The sequence below is a fragment of the Crocodylus siamensis genome, chromosome 9 (assembly GCF_052110815.1).
Source record: "Crocodylus siamensis isolate JL-2025a chromosome 9, ASM5211081v1, whole genome shotgun sequence".
Lineage (NCBI taxonomy): Eukaryota > Metazoa > Chordata > Crocodylia > Crocodylidae > Crocodylus > Crocodylus siamensis.
Window position 1 is genome coordinate 70,280,813 of NC_143403.1, and position 25,616 is coordinate 70,306,428.

Genomic DNA, 25,616 nt, shown 5'->3' on the forward strand with positions numbered 1-25,616 from the left:
GCCTGTAGCATCATAAACCTCATTAAAGGAGCTCCGTGACGGTAACTTGAAGGCAGGATTAGAAAAAAAATCTAAGAAGGAGCAGATCAAAGTGAACTGGAGAAAGGATAACTGTTCTCCTCCTGGAGCAGCCCTCTGAACCCAGCCCGGTAGAGGTCCAGGGCAGTCAGCTAAAACACTGCACCTTGTCTGAGAGGTGGGCACACACGTATGGACTCGGGACACGCGCTATTCTGACCCCCGGCTTCCACCTTCTAACAGTTTGATGCTGCTCTTCCTTGTTAGCTGGCTTCATCAAAGCTGGGAGGACTAACTCAGCTGCCAGCTCTTCGGGTTGCTGCCTCCCACCTGCACGGTGGCGTTTTGTTTGGGGCGGGGGGTGTTGGGTGATGCGTCTACCTCCTCGAATGCAGCCCCGCAGCTGACAGTGCTTAGCAAGCTCAACTAAGCATGGCTTGACTTACTCCCTTGTTCTCCGTCCTTGTCAGGTTGATGCAGGGAGCCTGCCCTGCCAGTGCCCAGATTGTTCAACAGATGGACAGTTCGTGGCATTTCCCAGGGGCAGCCGGCCTGGCCTGCTCCCTGGATCCTAAATATTTAGTTTCTCCTCCTGGGTAGGAAGCCCAAGTGCTTTTAGACATTCCCGTCATGTCCGATTCCCCTAAAATCCCCCTGAATATGTAAATCTCCTCCTTTAAAAGACAAATCTATACATATGCTTACTTCTGTTTCCTCATGGAGTTGCCTTCTTGCTGGAAACTGCAGCAGTCTCTGCTAGATGAGAGGTGTGCATGCGGGGACACACTGTCAAAACACTGTCAACGTGACAAGCTTAGGGAACTTGCAAAGATAACTAAAGGCAAACAGCTTTCCCAGTAGTGAAAAGCAGCCCTTTGTGTTTGCTGTAAGTGGTCTCCATCGGACAGCTATCGAGCGATGTGTGAGATGCCACAGGAGGCTGGGAATTGATGTGCAAAAAGCTTTACCTTCCTCAAACAGCGCAAGCCGCTTCGGCATTCATTGCTGCCCGGGGCCCTTGTTAACTGCAAGCAGAGTTCACGAATGCTAGCCAAATCTGCGTTTCAGCTGGAGGATGGATGTGACATCCTTTTACCCGCCAAAATAATGAAGCTAAAAGAGAAATTAGCGTTTCGGTGCAGTCGGGCAATGTCATAAAAGTCAGATTTCAAGAGCCGCTGCTTTCATCAGTTGTTCTCTGCTGCCTCATACAAATGCCCTTATTAAGAGCACGGAGTCGCATGGGTTGGAGGCGACGTCTATCATCTCCCTGCATTTGGCTGGGAATGAGAATTGATTTTTAGCATTCCTAAAAAATCCTGTTTATTGCCTGGTCTGGAGTACCCCCGTGGGGCCATGACATACGGGCCCATCAGCCAAACTGTTCTTAGAGTCTGCTCTCAGGAACCAGCCCCACCTACTTCCAGGGGGAAAAGCTGAGCAAAATTGAGTCCACTGATGGTTTTTATCCTTCCTCCGCCTCACTTTTCCCTTGTTCACTTCACCAGGGGCTAATACGACTAATTGATCCGTTGTGCAGAGCCAGCCAGCTTTGCAGACGAAGATCCCGGCTGCCTTTTTCTCGGCTGTTCTCCATCTTGGGCAGTCTTCAACATCAGTACAACCTGGGTTGGAAACATAGGCTAATCAGAAAGGTAGCCTTTTTCATCCGGTTGGCAGCGGGGTAGATGCCTAAGCAAAGTGCCGGACAAGGGGGATCCAGCTCTCCAATGTAAATCAGGAATAACTCCATTGAGGTCCATGGGCTGGATGACCCACTGCCTGGCATCCTGTCTTTTCACTTATGTTCACGGGTAGAAAGGATCGGCATTCAGAAGTGGGTGGCATTCGGGACCCTGTTTAACCTACTCCATTACGGCGTAAAGGACGGAAAGCAGGCGAGACCTGCTTAACCTCGTCCTGGCGCCCTTGCCTTGCTTTCTCACGCCTCCTGCCCCCATGCACGGACTGGAATATTTTGAGCGGCGAGAACGTCTCGCTAACGGCCTGTGACTAGGATGAATGAAGCATCGATAAATTATACATTTGAGTCTTGTCTCCAAATTGCTCTGCAATTATTGAGCAACAAGGTTCAGTTGCCTTCAAGCACCACCTCGCATGTGACCACGGCAAAACACACTGAAGTGCTCACGTGATTTCCCTGAGATCAGCCGAACAATCAGACCATTAAAAAACAGCAAATTAGCGAACACAAGAGTTCCATTAGGGGAAGGCAGGCAATTGAACTATCCGGTTGCATCACATCATTAACATTTCTTATCAGGAGCCTAAGGATGGAGAGGGAGAGAAAAGGCCTTTAAAAGAGAGCAGGACACAATGCAAGCTAGAGTGTAAAATATGGGGACAGGCTATCAGCTCGGGAGATCTTGGTTCTCCCATTATACGACCTCAGAGAAGGCATTATCTCGCTGTACTTCGGTTTCCTCGGTTGTGGAACAGGAATTATTGTAATGCAGTAGCTGGAGAGAGCAGCGCGCAGGTGCATATATGTATTACCGGCCGCGCTCAGCATGGAGGTGCGCTACCCAAAAATGTTTCATCGGCTCGAGAGCTAAGAGCTAAGTGGGAACAGAGTCCTGGATAGCCACGGATGTGTCTCTTAAACACCCTTTGTGGGGGGTGTTGTGAGAAAAAGAAAATTCTCTGAGCATTTCCTGCTGCTGTGGACGATGGCGAGCTCTGGCCCCGCTTTTGGCGGCGCAGGTTTGAAAGAAGGCATCCTTTTGTTTCTACAAATGAAAGCGCGCTTTTTGCACTGGTTGCACCCACCGTCGTCGGATCGTGTTCAGCCACACTCAGCTGAACCCGAAGCCCGGGTGGGTCTTCAAGCCTGTGTGTACACCGGCAGCTTCATAGCGTGCATTTGGAGCTGGTCTGAACACTGACACAACCGCTAAACTCACGTGTCCCCCTTTCTGCTGATTCTCCTCTAGTGCCTCAGCAAGCTCCATCCTCGGAGGTATTGAGGACCCGGGTGGACAAAGCCGTGGCTGGGACGATGTAGTTGGGGCTGGTCCTGCTTGGAGTAGGGGGGTGGACTAGATGTGACCTCCCGAGGTCCCTTCCAGCCCCAACTTTCTATGATTCAACCCTGTATCTCCTAAGGTATCACACACACATGCGCATATGGCCTTAGGAACATATTCTGCATCCTTTTTGCTCCCTCAAATCCACCAAACAGTACGGTCCCCACAGACAACTACTACAACAAAGTTCTCCTCTGGAGGAGGCATTTCTGCAATTCCCATGTAACCCAGGCCTCTGACTAGCCAGTCCCTATACTAAGCTTTTTCCTCTCTTTCCTCAAAAAAGGACGAGGGTTGCCTCAGGGAGCACGATGAATAAATAATAAGAAAAAGGTGAATCAGCTGCACTGAAAAGCTTTGCAAACCACTTCTCTCAGACTCAGTGGAGCCTGTGCACTAAATTCGCTCCCCCCCTTTCAGAAAGTACAAGCCTGGGTATCTAACTAAGCATTGGGTCTATGCTGAGGAAACCCCCAAATACCATCACTCCCCTCCAAACCCCAGATTCGTTCCCCTGAATGAATCCCTGTCTTCAGCCCTTGCAGTGAACACATTCCCCCACCCTGCTCCTTTCTTTCTTTCAAACAGAGCCAGACAATAAGATGCACGGGACTTGATTTAAATAGCAATGCAGCTAGGAGAAAAAGTGAGCAAAGCCCAGACATTAAAAATTAAGGTTTCCATTCTGTCCTTCGCTCAAGCACAGCCATGCAAGTTAAGGAACATTTGATGCTTGTTCCCTCAAGCTTTGACTACACAGCCATTGCGAATGCCATGGGCGCCGAGCAGAACGGCCCATGCAGTCAGCTGCTTTTAAATGTAAGTTGAAGTTGTATTTATTCAGCTGTGCAAGGACTTCATTTTGCTGCTGAATTTGTTTATGCAGCTTCTTCTGCTGGAAGCAGTCAGGGGTGAACGGACGGGGGGAAAGGCATGTGGAGGGTTGTGTATATTTTCAGCGATTGATTTACTGAATACCATCATCAGGCAGTGGGGTGTTGCGCTACCCAGGCATTCAGAGCCGCGCTTCCTGGACCCAACTGAGCTCTCACTTAGGGATGGATCCGGCATTCGCTCCGGGACAAATCAAACCAGTGCACTGAGCAGACATAAATCTAGTTTCCCCAAGGTCGCTGCCTGCCGTAAGTGCTATCGCAGCACCTTCTGCTCAGCGGCAAGGAAGTGAGTAGTAGCCTCTTTACCTTGAACAAGCTACCCCAGGATGAAACGGGCTAGACCTGTGGACACGTAATACATACGCTAGCGGGGGAAGTTATTACAGTTCTCGTCAGGGATAATCATACCCCAGAATCGGCTGATTTGCTCCACATCAGGGTGAAGTTGCACGTTACGCTTAGACTGCACTAAATCTGCAATGGTAAGTGGCGTCAAGGTTACAACATGCGGTGAGCAGCGTCACGCCAAGAGTTAATGCCGTTTTGTGCCGGCACGGCTCTGATCTGCCACTCGAGGCCTGGTGAGCAGCGGAGTAGCTAGGAGCCAGGATACCGGGGCTCTATCCCTGCTCCGATTGGTGGGGGAGTGGTGCATCCTGGGGTGCTGGAGGATTGCAAAATGCTCATTTTGTCTTCACGGAGCAGACTGAAGTTATCCTAACATAAGCTGGGCAGCGCAGCCCAAAGGTAACCCTCCCCTGAAGTGACATAACTTTGAGCTACTCAGTGGGCACTCGGCATAAGCTAATGGGCTTTAGTGTACAGATGCACATGTGCTGAGTGCCCTTAGTACGGTCTAAGTGTAGCATGTAACGTCACCCGACGACTGTTTATCATTTGTCAGATCCACCTTCTACTCCAGAGTAAACTGTCTTTGCTCACTCGGAAAGTCTCGTGTGTCCACGCTTTGTCTAAATCAGGACGGGCAATTATTTTGGGTGGAGGGCCGCTTACTGAGTTTTGACAAGCCATCAAGGGCCGCATGACAGGCAGCCGGGGCAGATCAATATTAATTTTCTAAATTTTTTAGGGGCCCCGCAGGCCGCATTTTGCCCACCCCTGATCTGCAACCACACATTTGGGTGGTAAGGCAGATGTACCCTTAACTGTGGACCTGTTGTGTAAGACTCTGGGCTTAAATGCCATGCTTCTCGGTTTATACAAGGAAAATCATGCTCCAGGATTGTTTCTCTGCCTGAAGAGGATGTTTTGCTTTATTCTTCACACAACAAACTCCCTCTCCTCTAAGATTTCATCTCTGCAGGCTCTCGCCCCATGCTGGGTTTACATAAAAACACATTTAAAAACGGTTTTGTTTTTCCATTTGGTTCCACATAGTTTCTATTAAACTTTGGCTGAATCAATTATAGAAAAAAAGATTTCTGGGGGATGAATAAACTCTTATTTCAAAGAGATGAGACTTGCATGGACTGGGTTTACTACCTGTAAGATTTTTTCATCTGATCATCCCCTTTCTGATGGTCCGATCACCATCTATCTGTGCGTATTAACCTCGCAGCTTCAAAATTAAAAACTGCAAATACGGAGCACGCTGAGCACCAGTACAAGGTTCACGGTCTATTTAAAAGGGCTTCGGCTCTGTTTGGATCTGCTACAGCCCTTTAGGCCAATCTGGAAAAGAGCAGGCTTAGTGGCTTAGAGTGAAATTCCTCATGCCATAGACACACAAAGAGGTTGTCAAAGGAGGACTGAAGGAGATTTAAATGGATTTGTTTGACAGCAGCACTAAAAAGAGTTGCTTGCTAGGCAGAGGCCAACCGTGAGCCGTATGGACAAGTGAAGAGCATAGTGTTTAATTGGGACTCTGTTTTTTTAATCTGAAATTCCTCAGGAGCAGCTGAATATCCAGGTTTCTCGTAGCTTCAGTGGAAGCGCGCAAGAGCACAGAGCGCTTGTTCCCAGGGTGCCACCACGCAGTGACCTTATCTCTCTCCTCAGCTACTGTCCAAGGCTACGTGTGTCTGCACTTACCAAGCAACAACACAGCAAAACAAACCCAGAGCTCACTCTCCACCTGATCTCCGCTGCAACGTTTTGCTGGCATAGCTGTGTTGCGCAGAGGATGGGAGAAAAGACTGCGCTCCAGCCCTGATGTCGGTAAGCCAGCAAAACTAGTCCGGCGTCTACGGGTGCTTGTACCCGGTGCCAACGGGAGACCGCTTCTGCCACTTCGGCGTCTCTCTTTCCCCCCCAAAATCCTGATAGTGGCTAGGAATTACGTAGGATCATAAGATCATAGGAAAGTAGCAGGAGAAGGCGATATCCCTTTAAATAGTCCGTGAACCTTCTCGTGGTGCTCGCTGCATCCCGTATTTAAAAACCAGCGGGGACGGCGCTGTTTACATGCAAGCAGACCGCGCGCATATTGTCTATTCAGCCATCGTGGTGAACTGGACGCCCGCTCGTGCTGATGTGGCTCCTTCGTGCTGTTATTGTTCCGAAAGAGTCAAACAAGACACATTTATACCCTGGGTGCCAGCCAGTCAGATACCACCTGCCTGCTCCTAAAAGAACAAGCTCATGGAACGATACTGTCGGCTCTTATGAATAAACCGCTTTCTCATTAGGTGGCATTGCGGGTTTCTCTTGTGTTTCTTTCCCATCAGTGAGTAATGGTCACAATTCAACTCTCTGGATGGCTGGCCAAGAATCCAATTGGTGTAATTTTAAATTCAATATAGTACGTTGGCTCCAAGTGCTGGGAACTCCCACGGCTCCCCTTCGCAATGCCCAGTGCACTCCTACCTAACAAGAGAACCACAAAATCCCTTTCCATTACCTGGGGGCAGAAAGAGGCCAAAGCCGCTACCGACGCTGTTGATAGGTAAACAGCCCTTAAAAGCGTCTTTTTATTCAAGTGCAACCATATTTCATGCTGCCTGCTTCTCAGTCTTTCTTTTACAGAAAGCATTTTTGCAAAGCCCTCCCAATGCCGAGAGCAGCGCACAACAGACTCCAAACCCAACAAAGACGCCGAGTAGTGATGGACCCGTCACAGCCATACTTTGCAGCGAGCCAAGGCATGGCCCATTACCACCAAGTCGGACCCTAAAATGCAAATATATTTATTTGGGGGACAGAGCGTTATCTTCCATCAGTTCAGCAGGGAAATTACAAAAGCCAACGGCAAAGCTAGTAGTGACTAAGCAGGGAAAGGCCCAACATCTTTTTCCTAGAATCAGAGAATCCCAAACTGAGGCTCAAGCATAAGTCTTGTTGTATTTGTAATCCTCCCTTCTTCTATTTTAAGGAGGGGCGGGACAGGATTGAGATTTAAGGCAAAACCCATCTGGTTCATCTTCTAAATGCATGCCATGTGATGAGTTACTGCTGCTAAGTGAGACCCGGCATTTGCCGGCCACAGTGCGAAGCTCAAAGCCAGCGCGTCTAGATTTACTGTAAATCTAAGTCTGGACATGGGTGAGGTTGTCCAAAGCGACTTCGGGAGCGTTGGGCTGCCTCCGAGAGACACATCAGAGAGCCTGAAATTCCAGCGGGAGGTTACTCACCACTTGGACCGCAAGTCGGGCACTGAAATGGGATACACCCAAAAATCACTAGTTACTGTTAAAAACATTTAAGCCATCTCAGCCACCTCCTCAGCTGGTATAACTGGTGCAATGGCATTGACTTCCATGGAGCCGCAGGAATTTGTACCAACTGGAGATTCAGCCCTCGATCCATGCATGGAGGCTTGTCTTTTGCCCAATAAATAATCCAGGAGGAATCATCTTGGTGTGGGCGCGTAGCCCTTTTCAAAACATTTTACAAGCGATCTCTCTTAGTGCAGGGAGTCGGGGCTGGGTGGGAGTTACAGAGGAGTGAGGGGAGACGTTTATAACACGAAAGCCCATTGATCTCATACGTCACCCCCAACAGACACCACAAACTCCTCGCATCCAGCCCCGGGACACCCCCGAGTGAAACGTTCCCCTTGAAATTGTAGACGCTGTTCCAACAAAACTCGCTTCATCCAGATTTGGAAAAAAAGCTTTGTTTTGCTTGGCTCACGTCGCACAGGCTGTTGGCACCACTTGTTGCCTGACGAAGAACTATTTCTACGATGCCGGGGCCGCGGCCGGTTTGCGTGCAGTCGATGCTGGCGCAGCAGGGCCGGGTTCACCCCGAAGTTCACCACTCCTGACGGTCTCTGGTTTCAAATCTCTGCATGCATCCCCTAAATGGGGCCTACACTTTCCTGCACCATCCCTCTCTCGCTCGCTCGCATTACTAGAGGTGGGTCTCGCTCTCCCTCGTTACTAGAGGTGGGCCACAGCCCTAGGTTTCAGGTCTAGATCTGGACCAAAACTGTCTTAATATTTAGATCTGATGAGATGATTTATTTCAGCATCAAGAGGGATCAGGTATGGCTCCTGCATGGTGATCCCCAGTCACGCTGTAGTCCACCTGAAATGCCCTGCCCTTGGTATAAACCACCCCCAATGGCTCAGCATCAAGCCTGTTGGCTTCTGTTTATTTGCCCGTTCAAGCTCTCTAGCAAGCCAAAAATGTGGCCAATTTTCATGCACAAATAGAAGTGCCAGCAAGCACTGTGCAGAGAGCAAAGTTCATCCCTTGCTGAATAACCCTGAGTTTTTCCGTCTCCCCGCTTCCTCCCCCCGGCGATACAAATGAGCATGGCTTTCAGAGGGAGAGGATGTGAATCTCTTTAATAAGCATGACCTCTTATTTTGACTTGCTCCTAAATGAACAGAGCTGCTTGAAATACTTTCAACAGAACTTTTTTTTTTTTCCTGTCGAAAACGTGGGTTTTTGTCAAAAGAAATAATCAATGTGTTTTCACACAACATTTCAGTTGCAATTAAAACCGTCATCAGAGAGGCTTCTGGAGTCTCTTGCGGCTTTTTGCAAGAGCGTGTTGAAAGGTCTTGTCTTTGTTTCACCTCAGAACAAAAGCAAATTTTACAACTTTGGTGGGTTATTTTTTTTCTGAAAGAGAATATCTTTCTAGTCAGCCTCATATAGGAGCATAATTTCCTAGACCGAAATATTATGGCAGCTTCAAGAGGGTGTAAGGATCTACCCTCAAGTGTATCACTCAAGTGCTTTATTTGAGAAGTAATTACTGCCGTTCAGACGGGTACTTCTGTCTCTGGATCTCACCAGTTGCCCTGGCACCTCTTCTGGAGGAGTGGCTATGCATCCGAGCGGGAGGGTGCTGACTCCTTAGAAATTTTGGCTGGGGCTCTCAGCTGCATTCAGCTCGGGGCCCTCTTTTCCTGATTGTCCCGGGGGGGAGAGCTCTCCTTCTGGAACCGGGTACCCCCCGGAGCTCAGCAGGATCTTCTGAGACCTCACGTCTCCATCCTGCTAAAGAGCTGGATCAAACTCTCCAGCATGAACCGCCCCACACCCAGGGAGCTCCGAATCCAGGCTGGGCACTGCCACGTGCCCCCGTCGCTGATGGAAATACCTGCAAGAGGGGAAGGGGACTACGGATGCATGCGGTCCCCATTAGGCTCCTGCCTGAAGTTGTGATCCCAAAGCCCCCTGACCGCTGCAGAGCAAGCCCGAGGAGCCGGATGCTGCTGGCAGACACGTGCCCCAGGTTTCCAGCACCTCCAAGCCCGTGTGAGAGGCGGCACAACGTAGGGGCTGGGGAAACACGACGGCAGAAGGCACGCGATCCGCATTGCCTACGGATAGCAGATTGTATCTCACCAGGTCCCTCCTGGGAGCCGCTACTGCAGACAGCGCAAGTGTTTCAGGGTTAGGCGCTCGGAGGGATGGGTAGGAGCATAAAATCACTAGATATGCAACTCAACAGGGGATGTTCCTGGGAAAGAAAGTCAATGCAGAGAGCAGGCCAGCTCAGTGGAGGGCTGCCAGTTGATACCAACTGAGCTGCTGGCCCCGTAAGCAGGGGCAGTGCTGGGCAGGGTCATGTGGGCGAGAGGATCCTGAGAGTCCTGATATCCGCAAACAGAAATAAAGCCGCGCTTCGCTTCCCCAGGGCCATGCGCCTGGCTGCACGGCAGCCCGGGGCTTGCACCATTTCTGGTGCTTCTCTGAGCGCCAGGGAAGAGCCGGGAACAGAATATTGCTATTCAGCCACTCGGATGAAAACCAGTCCCACCCCGCTGTGTCCTGGGCTCCCGAGTCCCTGGGTGGCACTCAGGCCCCTTCTCTGGTCCAAGCACAAAAAGATTTGCAATGGGGAAAACCCTTTTATTTGGGATTTTTTGGCCTGCTTGGTTAAACCCAAAGTCGGATTTGCCCATCTGCTGGTAGACTTCTGCGGGGTTTCCAAATGCGCTTTCAGTGTTGGTACATCTCCTTCCTTGCTGCGAGGCAACAGAAGGTTTTAGACGTAAATTAGGGGGCGGACGCCACTGCCAGCAGGGGAGGAAGGGAATTTTTAATAGCGTTTTATCAGGTTTCTGGTGGACCCGTGGACTCGAGCCGAAGGGCCTTGCTGTCCTGGCTCTCCGCACGTGGTCGGGAGCAGCTGTAGCTACCTGTGAGACCCGTAGGAAAGCAAGACACCCCTAACCACTAGGAAATGGGGGCTTGGCTCTTCCAGGTGAACATCCTGTGCAATCCTGCACAAAGCTGGCAGGACAGTCCTTTAACCAGAGTCTATCAAGAATAAAGGGTGCTGCACAGAGGCAGGGGAGGGGTGCCGGTTCATTCTGCAAAGTGTCCGTTCCTCTATTCCTCCTGCTTTTAGGAAGCCCAGAAACAACCTCTGGATGCTTGAGCCAGACCCTCAGCTGCTGCAAATCGAGATCTCCCCGTTGATGCCAGGGGTGCTGCGTCAAGATGCACCAGCTGGGGATTCAGCCTCTGAGCTCTGCATCGAGCAACCTGCAATGATTTTCCACCGCCCATCCATATTGATTAGCTCCATAGATGGATACCTCCCTGAAACATGCCTACTCTGCTGTACATAACAGCCCGTGTCAGCATAAGTCATCTGACAGCTGCCCAGACAATGTTTTAGTGCACAGTTGAAATCACATCAACATGATCTGTAGCGAATTGCAGGAGAGTTATTTTATTTAACAGCGCTGATGTCTTAAGTTTTAAATTTAACTGACATTTGCAGTGCGGCTACAGGGGATTAAAAATGCAAGAAAGCGCTCGCAAGTCCTGAACCCAGGGTCTCTTGGTGCCCGCCTGAATCACGGTATTTGGGTTCTGGAAGAATGGGCTATTCATTTCTTTGGAACATTTCAAATCAAAACCCCAGCGCCAGCGACGTTGCCAAAATAATAAGCCTGACAATGCTGCAGTGATAAGGAGATGCTGCTCAACAGTGGCGATGGCCTGAGTGTTCCCCATAAGCCTCTGAAAGCAGCCACCCAGACGAGAGGATTTCCTGTTTGCGAGGCCGAGAAAGCACATTTTATTGCCACTGCCAAGGAAAAGCCTGCAAGTCTGGCGACACAGAGCACAGCGCCAAGATACTGAATTCTTCAATTTGCTGTAATGCTGGGAGGGGTTTTTTTGGTTAGGGGAAAAAAGCTCGGAAAACCGATCGGGACTAGAATGAGGCCTGTGAGGGCGTGGGGTACTGAAGTAGCACAAAAGCATTTCGCAGCACGGATCTCAGCTAGTGAGAAATTCAGAAGAGTCTAAATAAGGCTTATTCCTGGCACGCGAGGCTTGGAAGCAGCACGACTGAACAGCTAGCATTTGCACTGCAGTCATGCAGGCTAGGAACCAGGACCTTCTGGTGCCGGGTGCTGCATACACCCAGAACAGAAGACGGTCCCTGGGGCAAAAAGCCAGAGACTCAATAGTATCACTGCTTTTTCCTGCCCAAGAGCCCCAGATGCATAAGCCGCTGCCTCTCCTCTGGCTGCTGCATGCCCCAAGGTCTGTCTGCAGTGTTTTCTCAAAGGAGAGTGGAGCAGCCACGGTACAGACCTTGGGTGCTAACACTGCTGCTATCTTCCAGGGCGTCCCCTGCCCTGCTGGAGGCCATTGAGAAAGGCGAGACCCTTGTAAATGAGCACCTGCCAATCAGCGGGAAAGAAGGATCTTCTCCCTTGCTCTGCAGCTCATGGGGCACGTCTACACGTTCGTTAATGCACTTTAGGTAATGCACATTAAATCTAGTACCGCCAGGCGTTTGTACACATGCGCGCGCCACAGCAGCGGGTGCTTTGAAAAGCGCCTGGCGCTGCGACACTTGCAATCGTATAAATGTGCGTCAGAGCCGAGAAAACGGCGGCAGCGCGCTTTTGAACTAAAATGCCTCGGAAGTGCTTCAGTTCAACAGCGCGCCGCCGCCATTTTCTGTGTGCTGACGCACATTTCATCGCTTCCACAACTGCACGCGGTGCAGCGCAGTTTGCCTCAGCCCACGCACGGAGCAAGCTCGATTAATCGAGTCTGCTCCAAAGCAGCAGATCTCCAGCGTGTCACAGGGGAAAAAAGCTATGGGTAGAAATGCCCCATGGTACTAGAAAAATGTGCATTAGCCTATTTTAATGTGCATGAGAGACAGAGAGAGCGAGCAGCTTTGTTTCTGATGCTTTAATGCACATTAAAATAGGCTAATGAGCATTACAGTACATGTAGACACACCTATGTTCTCCCACATGCAAGCTTTGCACTCTTGATTATTTCTGGCCTATGATATGGATGGGGAAAACATGCCCGGATTGATATACATGCAGGTCAAACGTGGCTTTTGGAAAGGAAAATACAGTTGAGAATGGGCTGTCTGGTCCGTACAAGATTTCTCAGAGGGGCTGGCGTGTGCATCCTGCAGTGGGTGTCTTCATTTGCCCTCTTGCATTGGCAGAATATCTGCTACGATGGAAGGAATGCAACGGGATTTGCTTGTCGGCTCTTATTTCCTCCCTGTGCCCGCAGCGGTAACCCAACACTGCATCGGCACCTCCAGTTTGGTAGTCAGCAAAGAAGCAAAGTGCAGCGTCTGATCCGTACAAACAAGCAAAGCACCTGATCCGGGGAGCGCAGCGGCTGTCAGGAGGTGACCCGTTTGCTTTGAACTTCCTGAGGCTAGCCTCTCCGCGGCATCAGCTTAATCCTCGTTCCTGCAGAACTCGCTGCTTTAGTCTGCCATCGCTTTAAGCTAAATGTAATACTTCCTTCAAAGGAAGGACTGCCCCGAATGAGCCACCAAGCAAATCCAAGTAGTGCCACCGGGGTAATTTGTGAGTGGGTTGCTCGAAAGGTTCAAGGTTTGTTTGGGAGAGAGACTCCAAGGCTCAGACACTTATTTTTTCCTGCTCTAGTGTAGGCTGGAAACATGGGGTTTTAGCTCTGCCGTCAGCTGTGGCACTGAAATGCCATATGCGCATGTGAAATGCCACAAGCCGCCGTCTGATGAAACAGGTTCATTTTAATCTGGCCAGCAGTATCGGCTTTGGGCAGCGATCCAGGGCCCCTTCTTGAACACCATGCTAGAAATGACTTCCATGTGCTAAGGACTGGGGACCTCCAGCTGTTCCTCATTTGCTCGTGCAAGAAGCAGCAACAGAGGTTTTGCTGGCCGTGACCAGGAGCGTCAGTCAGAACGAGGACAAAAAAAATCTGTTTCCAGGTAACTTTCTTGGGTGCGCAAGAAACAGAGCTGAACAAGAGGTGCGTACACACTGCTGTGTACCCCCGTAAGCACACCCTTCACTGACCGCAGCTGGCAAGACTCGACTGGCTCCTTCGACTGTATTCTCGTTTGCTCCCCAACAGTTTTGGCCTCCACGCAATTCACTCGGATGCAACCTGGGCTATTTTTTTGGTGCTGGGACATCACCTGCAATTATACCAAAGCCTTTTCCATCCTGTCCTGTGACGAACGTGCCTTGCGCACGCCAAAGTGGCTCCTAAAGGCAAATGTTTGAAGCTATGAATCATTTAAAAAGTTGAGGCCGCCATGCTAACGGCACTGTAAGAAAATAGCCGCGTATTGCAGAGTTTTGTGCAGAAACAGGAGACAGCGTATTTCGATTGATGATTTCAAACAGGTCGACACTGAAGTCATTATAATACCAAAAACCAGGATGCATTTTTTTTTTGTATTCATGCCAGGGTAACAGGTAACTCAGTAGACAGCTCATTGTGAAAAAGCAATATTTTACTGTATTATTATTTTAATTACCCAGTAACAACCACAAGCTTGTGTGTTATCTGACTCTTTCCCTTAGTGTTATCTTATCTTGCAGTACTTTGGTTTCCTTTAACAGGGGCTGAAAGTGTTTCTGGAACGAGCAAAGACGGCCTATCATTTTATAAGATGGGCTAATTGCCTGAAACACACAATCTTCCATTGTGCGGCAATGCGCGATGCAGGAGATCGATGTTTGTTTGCGGGGATGTCAATGAGTAACCAGGACGCTAAGATAATATAAGCATGACACAGTGTGATTTGCAAAGATGACGAGTCCCAGTGTAGGAGCTGAAAAGAGCCTTCCCGCTCTCCCCGGCGAGCAGCAGCATGGATTGTCACAATAGCAGAACGCGTCCAGATTCTCACCCACCCCAAAAACACGCTTGTGCCATCTGACGTGCCACGGGCTTGCTGGCTCTTGTCCACACGCACACTCTGTCTAGCCGCCTCTGCTTCGCACACCCGCCTGTTTCCAGAATTGAGGGGTGCAAAGTGGAGCCGCGCTTTTGCTGCTGTCTCCGGGTGATGGCGTCTTCTTCCCCGCTGCGGGGTGGGGGCCGCATTAGCCTGGGCAGCTCGAACCAGGAGACAGTGGGAATCAGATGGAAATGATCTCGCCGCCTGCATTGTTAAAGGATCCATCGTGGTGCTAGCTGCTCCGCGGCCCCGTTCTGATTTGAATGCATGCAGCTGGATTTAAATTGGCTGAGAGTTAAAGAACAAAAATAAAAATAGCGTTTCCCAGTGGAGTGCCCCCGGTGTTCATTCTTTTTGGAAATGCTTTCCCTTAGACAAATTAAAAACTCCCCTAGTGAAATCCTGGTCTCATTCAAATGAATGGGAGCATTGCTACCAACTTGAGTAGGGTCACAATCGCACCCGATACATGCTCTGAAATGCTAAAATAGCCTGTGGGACCTTCCTCTCTGATGTGGAACAGGCTCCTTTTGCTGCTTAAGCCCTCCACAAAGGTTATTGAACTTCATTTAAGCTATACTGTATCGGCTTCACATTATGAGTTTTATGCTGTATTATGCTCCATATATTTTATGTCTGGTCTGCAAAAAAAAAAAAAGAAAATCCCAGTTCTATTTCCAATAGGACTTGGCCAGAGGAGATGAGCCCTGGAAGGAGCAGGTGTTTTCCAGCTGGGGTGGCGCTTCGCTGAGGTTTGGCATGGAGGTCATCATGCTGGGTCTGAGCAGCCACCGGGCTACTTGCACTGCACTTGGGTAGGGGCTGCGAAGCATGATCGTGGGAGTAACTACAGACGCGAATGCACAGATGCCCCATGGTAACGGAGGCGGGTGGGTTTAAAGCAATAATACAATTGGGCCTAGATCAGATTCTTCCCATTTCTCCCAACCAGCAGGCTCCTCTACCTGCCGTGAGCGGCTCTGCTGGACTGACAAGCAGCAGGCAAGCTCTCAGCCTTTCTTCTCAGCCAAATGTCTGAACTCAGGAAAGCCACAGAGCCTATCCAGGGACCTGCTTTGCCTCTTCACCCATGAACGGTGAAGTTCTCAACTGACCCCCCACCCCGGCGGGACCTGTGGCATGGAGCAGCAACACTAATGGAGGCCTGCCCCAGACCGCATCCCAACCCCTGCAGAGGCCAGCTATACCCTCGGCTCGCTTTTGAAGGGAGGATGCATCAGGAGTCAGGACTGAGCAGGGCTCAGGGTTAAACAGGCCACTTGCTCAGCAAGGCACCCGCAGGGCACATCTACACGTGGGCTTTAATGCATTCTTTAAACGATTACGAATGCGGTATTTTAATGTATGCATTATTTTAGCCGCTTTTAATGCACATCAAATCGTCACCAAAAAACGTGCTCACTAGCTAATGCGCATTAAAATTGGCCAGTGTGCATTTTTCTAGTACCTCGCAATGGAGGTACTAGGTTTATCGCACATTACCTCAAGTGCATTAACTGAATGTGTAGACGCGCGCCCCAAAGCCACACCAGTCACTATTCGTGCAGCTGGCTCTGACGGCCCGAACGCAAGAGGTATAAGGACCAGCCTGTCTCCAGACTATCAGAGCCAGGCAGACAGAAAAGGCCACGGCAGGATGCGTCTAAGGCCCACAGCCTACCTGCAGGCCAGGCAGGGCCAGGCTATGGGCTGGCTGAGACAGGAGACAGCTGGGGCTGCAGCTCCCCGCTGAGCATGGGAGACCCAGAGCTCAGCCGTGAGACAGGCTGCACACGCCGCGTGCACGTGTCTGGATGCAGGAGGGTAGGCCGCAGGGCCCCATCTGGCTCACGGCAGGGAGAGACAGCTCTTCTGTCCTCAAAGCAGGTCAAACCCTGCGAAACTGCTCTGCTAGCGCTGACGTTTGCTAGGCGGGTGCGCGAGTGGCCAGCTGCGTGCTCCCATCTCTCATCCAGGCCAGGGCCCTCTGCCTCGTGGGGTCAGCCCTTGGAAGGAGACTCCACCCTGGGGTAACCCGAAAGCGCCGGCAGATACGCCACGGCCAAAGACTCCCCAGGTCTCCGCATCCTCGGAGAATGATCTGACATTGAAAGCACCAGGCAGAGGAAACCGGTGCCTTTGCACTTCATCTCTCTATTTTCCCTTGCCCTTTGCCATTGTCAGGCTTTTATCACAGGAGTGCCAGGAGCTGGTTCTCCCTGGACGCCTGACAGTGGCGGTTTTCGGGCTTATCACCAGCACGCAGAAGGTAGGATGGGACGGGATCGTGCAATCCCATTAACGACCTGGTCCGGCTCAGGCGAGTTCATTGCCGAGCTGGCTCTGTCTGGAGATGAGCTACAAGAGCAGAAGGAGCCGGCAGCCCCGTTCCAGGATCCAGTATCTCCCCACCTCACGGCCCAGACGGATCCTCCTGCTAGACACGTCGGAGCAGTTGAAAGACAGTAATGAAATTACAGTGACTGTGATGCAGAGACGGATCAGCAAGGCAGGCAGCTCGCTAGAAGGGAAGTGACATTATCATTACCGAAAACTCCCCGGGACATATTTTGCCCAGGAAGCGACGGCGGCTCTGCTAGGGTATACTTGACTATGCTCAGTTCCAATTTCAGATGACTGAGTAGCTACTAAAAGATACTTCTGTCCTTGTCAGTTCATCATGGCCAGGTTTCTCGAGGAAGAAACGATTGCTCTGTCGAGATCGCGCTCTCCAGGAGCGGTGCCAAACAAGCCCAGCTGGGAGGCCAGGGTGGTGTATTTGATTGCTATAGGATGAAACCCAAGTGCAGCAAATCAAAGAGAGACCTTCAGCCCCGGCTTCCCGTTCTCGTCATCGGCAGGGCTGATTAAAGCTCAGCCTTCAGCTGCAAGCACGCTGGGCACCTCCAGCCACTCTGCATTTTGAGGGGATGGTGTCTTAGCACTTCCCATCGGGAGTCACAACAGGCCCGCTGGGCGGACCGCGCGTTCAAGGCCAGCTGGTGATAAAGCAGGGGGTTTGGGTGCTTGACAGCGGCACGAAACCAGCAAAACGTAGGTCCTTTCTCAGATTCTTCTCCTCGCTTCCTAACTACAGATGACAAGGAATAAGCACAGAGGCGTCGCAGGAGAACATCATGCAGCCTGCAACCTATGATAGCCTCACACGTGTGTAAGGCCTGCCGTTTCAAAACACCCCAAAGCTCATCCCCCCCCCCACCCGACACAATCGTGCTCTAATGAAATATGGCAGCTATTATCACCGCACGCAGCAATTGAGACCAGGGAGGTAATGAAAACTCTTATCGGCGGCATGGACAATTTCAGACAGCACAAAATCCAATACACAGTTTAGTCTGTGACCAAAATATTGAAGCAAACACTTCCTTGGGAAAGTGCTGTGAGATCTCTAATGACCATAACCAGTCAGCTGGGCAGGATTCAGGTTTTCCATTTCACAGAGGCATGGAGAGTTTGAAATTATCTTCTGTCGGGAAATGGAATGGAAACCAAGTGCTTTTCAGAGGAACGGTTTTCAAATGATAGCCATTCGAGATCCACTCATTTGCAAACAAACAGACACCATTTAAAATCTCACACTAAATTATTCCCCTCCCCTCAGAGACCTCCATAAGCTGCTGAGCGGTTAGGCTGCAGTGATCCTTGTGGCTATAACCGTGCCTGCAAACATCATGGACCCACTCTCCTGCTGCATTCGTTATTGAATGAACGCGCTGGTCCGCGCCGGGGGGACCTGCCTAGTCTCAACTGAGCCTACTGATGACTTAGGATGCCAAGCCTAGATGAGCAATGCTTTCCTACCTTGTGACCCACCTCTGAGGCACTGGTTCTTTGTGCCTTGGGGCTCCCCGAAAGCATAGAGATGCCACTGAGAAGCCCAGGGGTAATGCTCACAGCCATTTAAATCCTGCAGTTGACTCCAGGCATTTGCCACATCCTACTGGTTGCAGTGCTGAAGTGGCCCAGTTAAGCCCAGTGCCTAAGTCACGGCCCAGCTGTTTGCCCCTCATTAAGACTTGCAACCCTGCTGTTGACACCATGGCCCAGCTGTTTGCCCCTCATTAAGACTTGCAACCTTGCTGTTGACACCATGGCCCAGCTGTTTGCCCCTCTTTAAGACTTGCAACCTTGTTACTTAATGAGGTGCCCTCAGCAGAAGGATGCTGGCTGCCCAGCACAGACAAGGGTGGAAGTGGCTTCTCCAATTAATGATGACATCCACAATTAATGAAGCAACAAGCCTCAGTGAGCGGTGAGGTCTGTGTGATGGCCACAGCAGCTGGCAGGACAGAGCTTGGAGGGGATTAGCTGTCCACACATTGGGCCATTTCTGCCTCGATGTGGCTTAGCCCGTGCACACAAGGGGCTGCCCGCCCGCTGCAACCACGGGACTGCCAGGGTACAATCCTAGCACAGTAAATCCTGATTGAGAATTTGGAGGGGTATCACCGTCCTACACGGTAGAGGGCAAGTCCCTTTCGGTGACCATTCAACTGCTCCTTTTTTTGACTCTACGTGAAGGTCAAACAAGTTTGGGCTGCAATTAATCCCCCGAAGTCTTTCAGTCTAAAGGCGACAAAACTAATCTCACCGATAAACCCACTCTTGCTTTCTTCAGTTCTCAGACGGTCTTTCTTCCCCAGACGTGGGTAATCTAGGATTACATAGAGCACCGCGCAAGCCAAAAACAGCCCAACAAAAACATTTCAAGCAGCATCTATGCTTTTCAACATATTTAAAATTTAATTAATCAAAAGGATGACTTCTTGTAGGCTTTGTTTGAAGAGCATCTTGGATAGGACTCTGAAGTAAGAGTTACAACAATATGACAAATTGCTGTAGGTTTAGGAACAATCACAGAGTGCATGAAGCCAGGGTCTAATAAATGCAGGGTAGTTTTGTTCTTGTAAGCAGATGAAACAGGAGGCTTGATGATGAGTGGGTGGGAAGGGAAAAGCCGTCCCTCGCAATGACATGCTGATAAGTGGTCTAATCTCTTTCTTCTTTTTTCTTTAATGAATGCACCATTTAAAATGTATGAACTGAATGTAAGGAAACAAAGTGCTGCGCATAAAAAATCACCATTAAGTTGACTGGAACAAAGCAGGGGCAGCCGGGGGCCTGCCGGTCACCATCGTGCTTCACATCATGGTTTGAATTTAGAGCTGTCTGCAAAAACCCAGGGCCCTGCCCTAGAGCAGAAGGGTTCCCTGTTCGCCGTCTGGGTCTCGGGAGGGCTGTTTTGATCCCCTCTGCGGCAGAGGGACAGCGCACATGCAACGTCCTCTCTGGATAAACACAGCTGGCTCTGGAGCATTTAAAATCCAGTGGCAGCTAAATCTCTTCTTTGACACCATTGCAAAAAATACCCATCCAAGCATTAACCCAGCCTGGCTCTCCTTCGCCTCAGGAGGTTGGCAGGATAAGACCACAGTGCCTGCAGCCCCACGCTCTGGAGCAACCCATGCGCTGCTACCTCCAGACGCCCAAAGCTCCCCAGTGCCCCACCGTCACCTCCTGCAGCGCGCAGTCCTGTGCGAGAGGCCAGGCATCCCCGTCGGCGTCCACCGGCGCCAACGGCTCTGGGTGGGGGAGAGGGGAAGCAGACCTCGCTAACACAGCAATGCCTCGTGGCAGTCCCGATTTCCAAGTCAAATTAATTCTGACTCTCAATTTCCTGATAGAGAGATCAAATCTCGGGATTTTTTTTCTTCTGGTGCATGTAGAGAGCGCCTAGCTGGTGCGTCTGTGGAGGGGAAGGGGCCGGGGGGGGACTGAGGCCCCCGTGGTGAGGGAGGGAGTGGGGCAGATGCTGGGGTGAATGGGCCCTGGGAGCACGTGGTCCCCGGATTTGCGCACGGGGCAGAGGCGAGCTGCCCGCTGCGAGCTGGGGCTCCGCACCCTGCTGCCTTTGCCCTGGGAACTGCATGCACACGCTTCAAAAATAGCATCTCATGATTTACATACCAAATCTCTTGATTTTTAAGTGTCTCTCATGATTTTCAGGGTGGGGCCGGCAATGCTGCATCCATTGCCCATCATCCCAGGTTTGCCAGTATGTGCAACAAAGCCGTGCAGGCATGACAGGCACCCGGCTCCAAAGTGGGCACTATTGCACCTGCCAAGCAGCCTTCGTCTGACACGTCCGGCTGGACTTGCAAGGGGCTTCTCGAGGAAGGGCCCTGCTGCCCCTGGGGAACGGGGAACGCTTCCCCTGAGGCTCTCCAGATAAAGAGGTTCAAATTCACCCCTGCAGGGTTTAGCTGAGCCTTGCCTCTGTGTCCAAGGCACTTTTGACCACAGCTGTAAATCCCTCGTGGATCCCTGGGAAATGCTAGCAGCGCGCGACACGGAGGGGTACTGAATAGCGAGCACTCGTTCCTCCCCCCGATCTGTTTACTGAAGCAAAGTAAGCTCGTTCCTGTACATCGCCGTTCTGTCCCGGCGTTTCCCAGCACCTCGGGCGCTCTGTTTTCACGTGCTCTTAGGAAACGTCTGCCTCAGCTTTTAGCATGAGTTTATTTTGGCGGCGAGTTTATTCTGAAACGCCCGTGGACCTGAGGTTGCTTGCAAAGGCCGGCTGACGGCACGGGAGGCGAGAGAGCAGCGAAGCATGCCGTGCCTTGGAGGATCTTTGCTCCTAATGATGCTGCAGCCCATCCCGAAATTAAGTCACTGAAGAGCTTTCCCCAATTACAGCCGTGCGGCATTAGCAGGAAGCCAGGCACTGCTCACAACAGTCGCTCGCTTCCTCAAACGGATCCGTACAGAAATGCTGGGCTGCAAGGTCTGGCCGGGACTGGCTGGCTCTTGTTGGCAATCCTGCCCACGCATGTCTGAAGAACCGCCGAGACACGGAGCTGCCCATGTCGAGCACCATGACAGGGATATCCCCAAACCTGAGGCCCTCGGTGATGTTCAGATTTGCACTCAGCTTCATGCCTCCGTCTCCCCCACCGGCGAGCCTGGCAAAGCACCGTCCTCCTCCCAGGGTAGCGATGTGGCTGGCATCACACCCAGACCCCAGCATAAATGGCAAGCGAGGTCGACCGGCTGCACTAATGCAAAGCAAGACTTAAACGCCTGCTGCCGGATCTGTAGCACGGCAGCATAACACCCCTGCCACAATCGCTTCGAGGCTTTGGGGTCAGGCACGCCTAAGTCCCCCCCACACACAGGTAAACTCCAGGGAGGTTTGGACCCCGATCGGGATCCCACGCGAGATGCTCGCGCCCATCCCCAGTTTTCAGCCCTGCCAGAGCCACGCCGGGAGTCCAGACAAATGACACAGGGTTTATACATGCGGTGGCCAGGGCACGGGTCGCAGCCTCCTGCTTGGGGCTGCAGGACCGCAGAGCACGGGGACCACGCGGGGAGTCTCTGTGCGGGGCCCGTGCGTCCTGTCTGATGTGGGGCGCTCCCTCCCGCCGGGCATCCGCATCAGCCTCCGCAGGGCTACTCTCTTCTCCTCTGACTCCACCTCGGACTGAAACCCCGGGGCCGGCGACACCGAGCCAGCAGCAAGGGGTCCCCTCTTTGCACGCAGAAGCCCCCCGGACAAAGGAAGAGCTGCCTCCCAGCACAGGCCAGCTAGTTCATCTGAACTAAGTGGAAGATAATTAAGCAGGGATTCACCTGGGGGGGACCCTCATCACCTGAGGAGGCTGGTTCGAGTGTGGCCTAAGGAAAGGGACTGGAGGTTATAAAGAAATCTCTCCTCCCACTGCCATCCCAGCCAGAGAGCAGATACGCTGTGCGGGGGGGGCAAGCTGGGCCGGAGAGCAGAGAGAAACGGGCTGGGCACGAACGCGAGGGAGGTGCCATCCTCCGGCAGGCGTTTTCGGGGGCCGTGACCTGGGACACTGCAAACTGAAGCAAGGAACCAGGCAGATGCTTCTTGCTTTCCCTGACTCTGCCTGCATTTCTTTGCGCTCGCTAAAGTGAGTTTCTGGCACCCTGGCAAAGCCTGCCTGTCTTGTTTGCTGCAACTGCTGCATGCCCCTGCTCAGCTTCTGCACCAAGGCTGGCGCTGTGGGAAACGCCGTGCCGGAGGTACCGGGCGGCTCGGCTCCGGTCCTGGGCTACAGGGCTGAGTCCACGAGGGTGCAGCAGACGGGGAGTCCAAGTAGCTGAAGCCAGAGGCTGGGCTGGCACCCGCTGGGGCTCGGGGCAGCCGAAACACAGGCCTGGCACGCAGGGACCGGAGAAGCGCAGCCAGCTAGGGAGCCCCCCTGCACCCGGGGCCTGGCAGCCAGGGAAGGGCCAGGGGCAGCTCCTCGGCCCCCTTGCACCAGCGTGCCGCTCCCTTCTGCCTGATCAGCATGTGGCCCCGCGCGGGCCGGCGGGGGAACGGGTAAGGAAGACAGCTCTGGGTTCCTGTGCGGCAGCGCCTGATTCGGGCTGAGTGGATACGACAGCTCTCCCTGATCGTGGCCCCGCAACGGGCAGCCGACCTGCTCTGAGCCATCGCAGCTTGCAGGCGGCCAGCCGAGGGGGCCCCCGCTCCGGAGCTGCATCCCACCGAAAGCATTGCCTGCGCAAGGACCGAGCTGGTGGGCTGGGAGGGGGCTGCCCTGCGCCCCCTACCCCCGGCTGGCACCAAACCACCGCTCTGGCTAAGGGGCCCTTTCACCCGTGCGGGGGACTTCCCCAGGGGGACGATGCCGCATTTGCAGGCAGCGAACAACAAGCTCTCACTTCTCGCCTTTCTCTGATGCTCCCCGAGTGCCCGTGGACGTGGGGCACGGGTGCAGAGAAGCCTCCCCCACAGCCTGGGCCAAAAACTTAGCAGAGCATTTCCTTTCCCAGCACAGCCCATGCCCCCTCCCGAGTACAAAATTGCATTTACAGTAAATAACAACAGCCACTAATGAGAGCACAGGATGAAGCGCGACGGGTATTTAATGCCATCATCCCTCCCTCTGTAATTCAGCTGGCAAAGCTTTTGTTTTTTTCCCCGAACGAACCCCCCGAAGGAGCCGCTATTAAAAAGGCTGCTTCAGCCAAACTCCGCGGGAACTCAGCGGCCGCGATGTACTGCATTTGCAACCTGAGCAAAGAGGCCCATCGGGACCCAGGTAGCACCTTCCTCGGGTCTCCTGAACATCACCCAGCCAGCAACCCAGCCGAGGGAGAGGCCGCGGCTGTCTGGGAGCCGGCGGTGCAACCAGGAGCAATCGGCAGGGCGCCGGGCGCTGCCGGAGCATCCCCCCGGCTCCCAGGAGCCAGAGCTAGCTCTTCAAACAGCCCTGCTCGGTGCCCGTCTTCACCTCCTGCCTGCCCTCCAGTCCCCTCCCAGAAGTTTGCCCCATCCCGATCCGGCAGCCGCAGGCACGCACGCTGAATTTGCAGTGAGACTATATTAAATCAAGCCCTTGTTGGAAGAAGCGCAGACTTACGACTTTTTTTCCCCCTAAACCACAGGCTCAAGGTAACCTTCGCGTTATTATTTAGCCGGCTCGCTCCCTCTCGTGCCATCTCTGGCTCTCTCCCCCTTAAAGCCAGATATTAAAATATTCGAATAAGTTGTTCAGCCCGGCTGCAAAATGAATCAGGAAAGTTCATCGGCAAGGATTACGCTCCCTTTCCAATTTTCCAGGCTGCGCCTTGCCTTTGCACGGTCTCGGGAGCGAGACACCCCCCGCCCCGGGCCGGCGCCGAGACCCCCGGCTGGTGGCCGCCCCCCCGCAGCCTCCCGGGCGCCAGGCAGCGCTGCCATGCCCTGCTCCAACTTGGCAGAAAAGGAGAGGCAAGCCCGCCCGTGCTGCGGGGCCGCCGCCCGGAGCCCCCCCCGGCAGCCGGAGCGAAAGTTTGCGGGGCGCGGCGGGCCGGACTCACCGCTGCCTGCCGCCGGGCCGCGGAGGCTCCGGCCCCCAGCGGCGTCCGTGGCGCCCCGGCTCCGCGCTCACCTGCGGGCCGCCCGGCGCGGCGCGGCGCGGCCCGGCCCGACCCGGCCCGCCGCGGCTCCCCCGCGCGGCCCGGGGCGGAGCTGCGGCCGCTGCCGGCGCGGGTCCTGCTGCGGCTCGCGCGGCCGCGAGGCTCGTCGCCGCCGCCGCGCGCCATCCGCGGGCCTGCAGCGCTGCCTGCTGCTTAACTCCTTCGCTGCCACCCGCCTTCTGCGGCGTTTTGGGCCCCCCCCCCGTGCCGCTCCCTCCCCCCGCCGCCGCGGCTCGCTTGCTTTTTTCCCTTTTTTCGCCAGGCAGGTCGTAGAGCGAAGGGCGCCGTTCAGCTCCGTCCCTGCGGGGGTTGAAGACCAGGCCAGGCGAAGCCGCGGCTGGGGGATGTGGTCGGGGCTTGGAGCAGGGGGTGGGCCAGGTGGGACCTCCCGAGCCCCCTCCAGCCCTCCTTTCTGTGATTCTGCGGCGCCAGTGCACCCTCAGCAAACTACGTTACTCTTGAAGGGGGCTAAAGGGCTAAGAGCCGGTGCAATGGCTGCTAATTAAGCTCGCGCTGTATTATTCCTAGCATTTGGGCACCGCTGATGGGCCAACACCCCCCCCCCAAACACTGTACCAACACAGAGCAAAGAGCCCCTGCCCCAGAACGCTTGCAAACCGAGTCACGATGTTATCCCAGCGTAACATGCAACACGAAGCACAGTTATATTGCGTCCCCCTCCCCGTACTCTCTCTCTCTCCCATGAAACAGCTGCCTCTGTCTGTCTTTCTCTTGGGGCCCTCGTATTTAATCTAGTTGTGATTATTTCTTTTTTCTTTTCTTTTTTGCAGGAGAAAAAGTTTTGTCGTGCATGTTCAGCCAGCGTGGAGGTTTGCCAGGAGGTAAAGAATACACTGGGGGGGTGTTTGTGCCCAGAGGAGCAAAAAATAAAAATAAAAAAAATGATGAACTCTGAAACTTGAGCCACTGTGCAAGCTGAGAAAATATTTGGTTAAAATGAGGCTTCCCTCCCCTCCCTCCGCCCCCTTATTAGCACATTTTACAAAAGGGCACTTTGGTTTCTTTTTCATTTTAGTTTATTTTAAGAGGTTTTTGACAGCTGAGGCTGTGCTATGGAAGTACCTCTGCCTGAAG

General features: G+C 52.8%; 1 protein-coding gene across 2 annotated transcripts in view; it reads right to left on the minus strand.

Annotated features, from left to right (window-relative positions):
* The window catches only part of WSCD2 (WSC domain sialate O sulfotransferase 2), a 100,956-nt gene extending 76,264 nt beyond the window's left edge, over window positions 1-24,692 (minus strand). Inside the window, exon 1 of one of the 2 annotated variants that reach the window (XM_090063634.1) lies at window positions 24,423-24,692. The gene's annotated coding sequence lies outside the window, so the exon portion shown is untranslated. The remainder of the gene's footprint in view (window positions 1-24,422) is intronic. The other variant, XM_090063632.1, reaches the window with a different exon arrangement.
* Window positions 24,693-25,616: the final 924 nt, after the last annotated feature.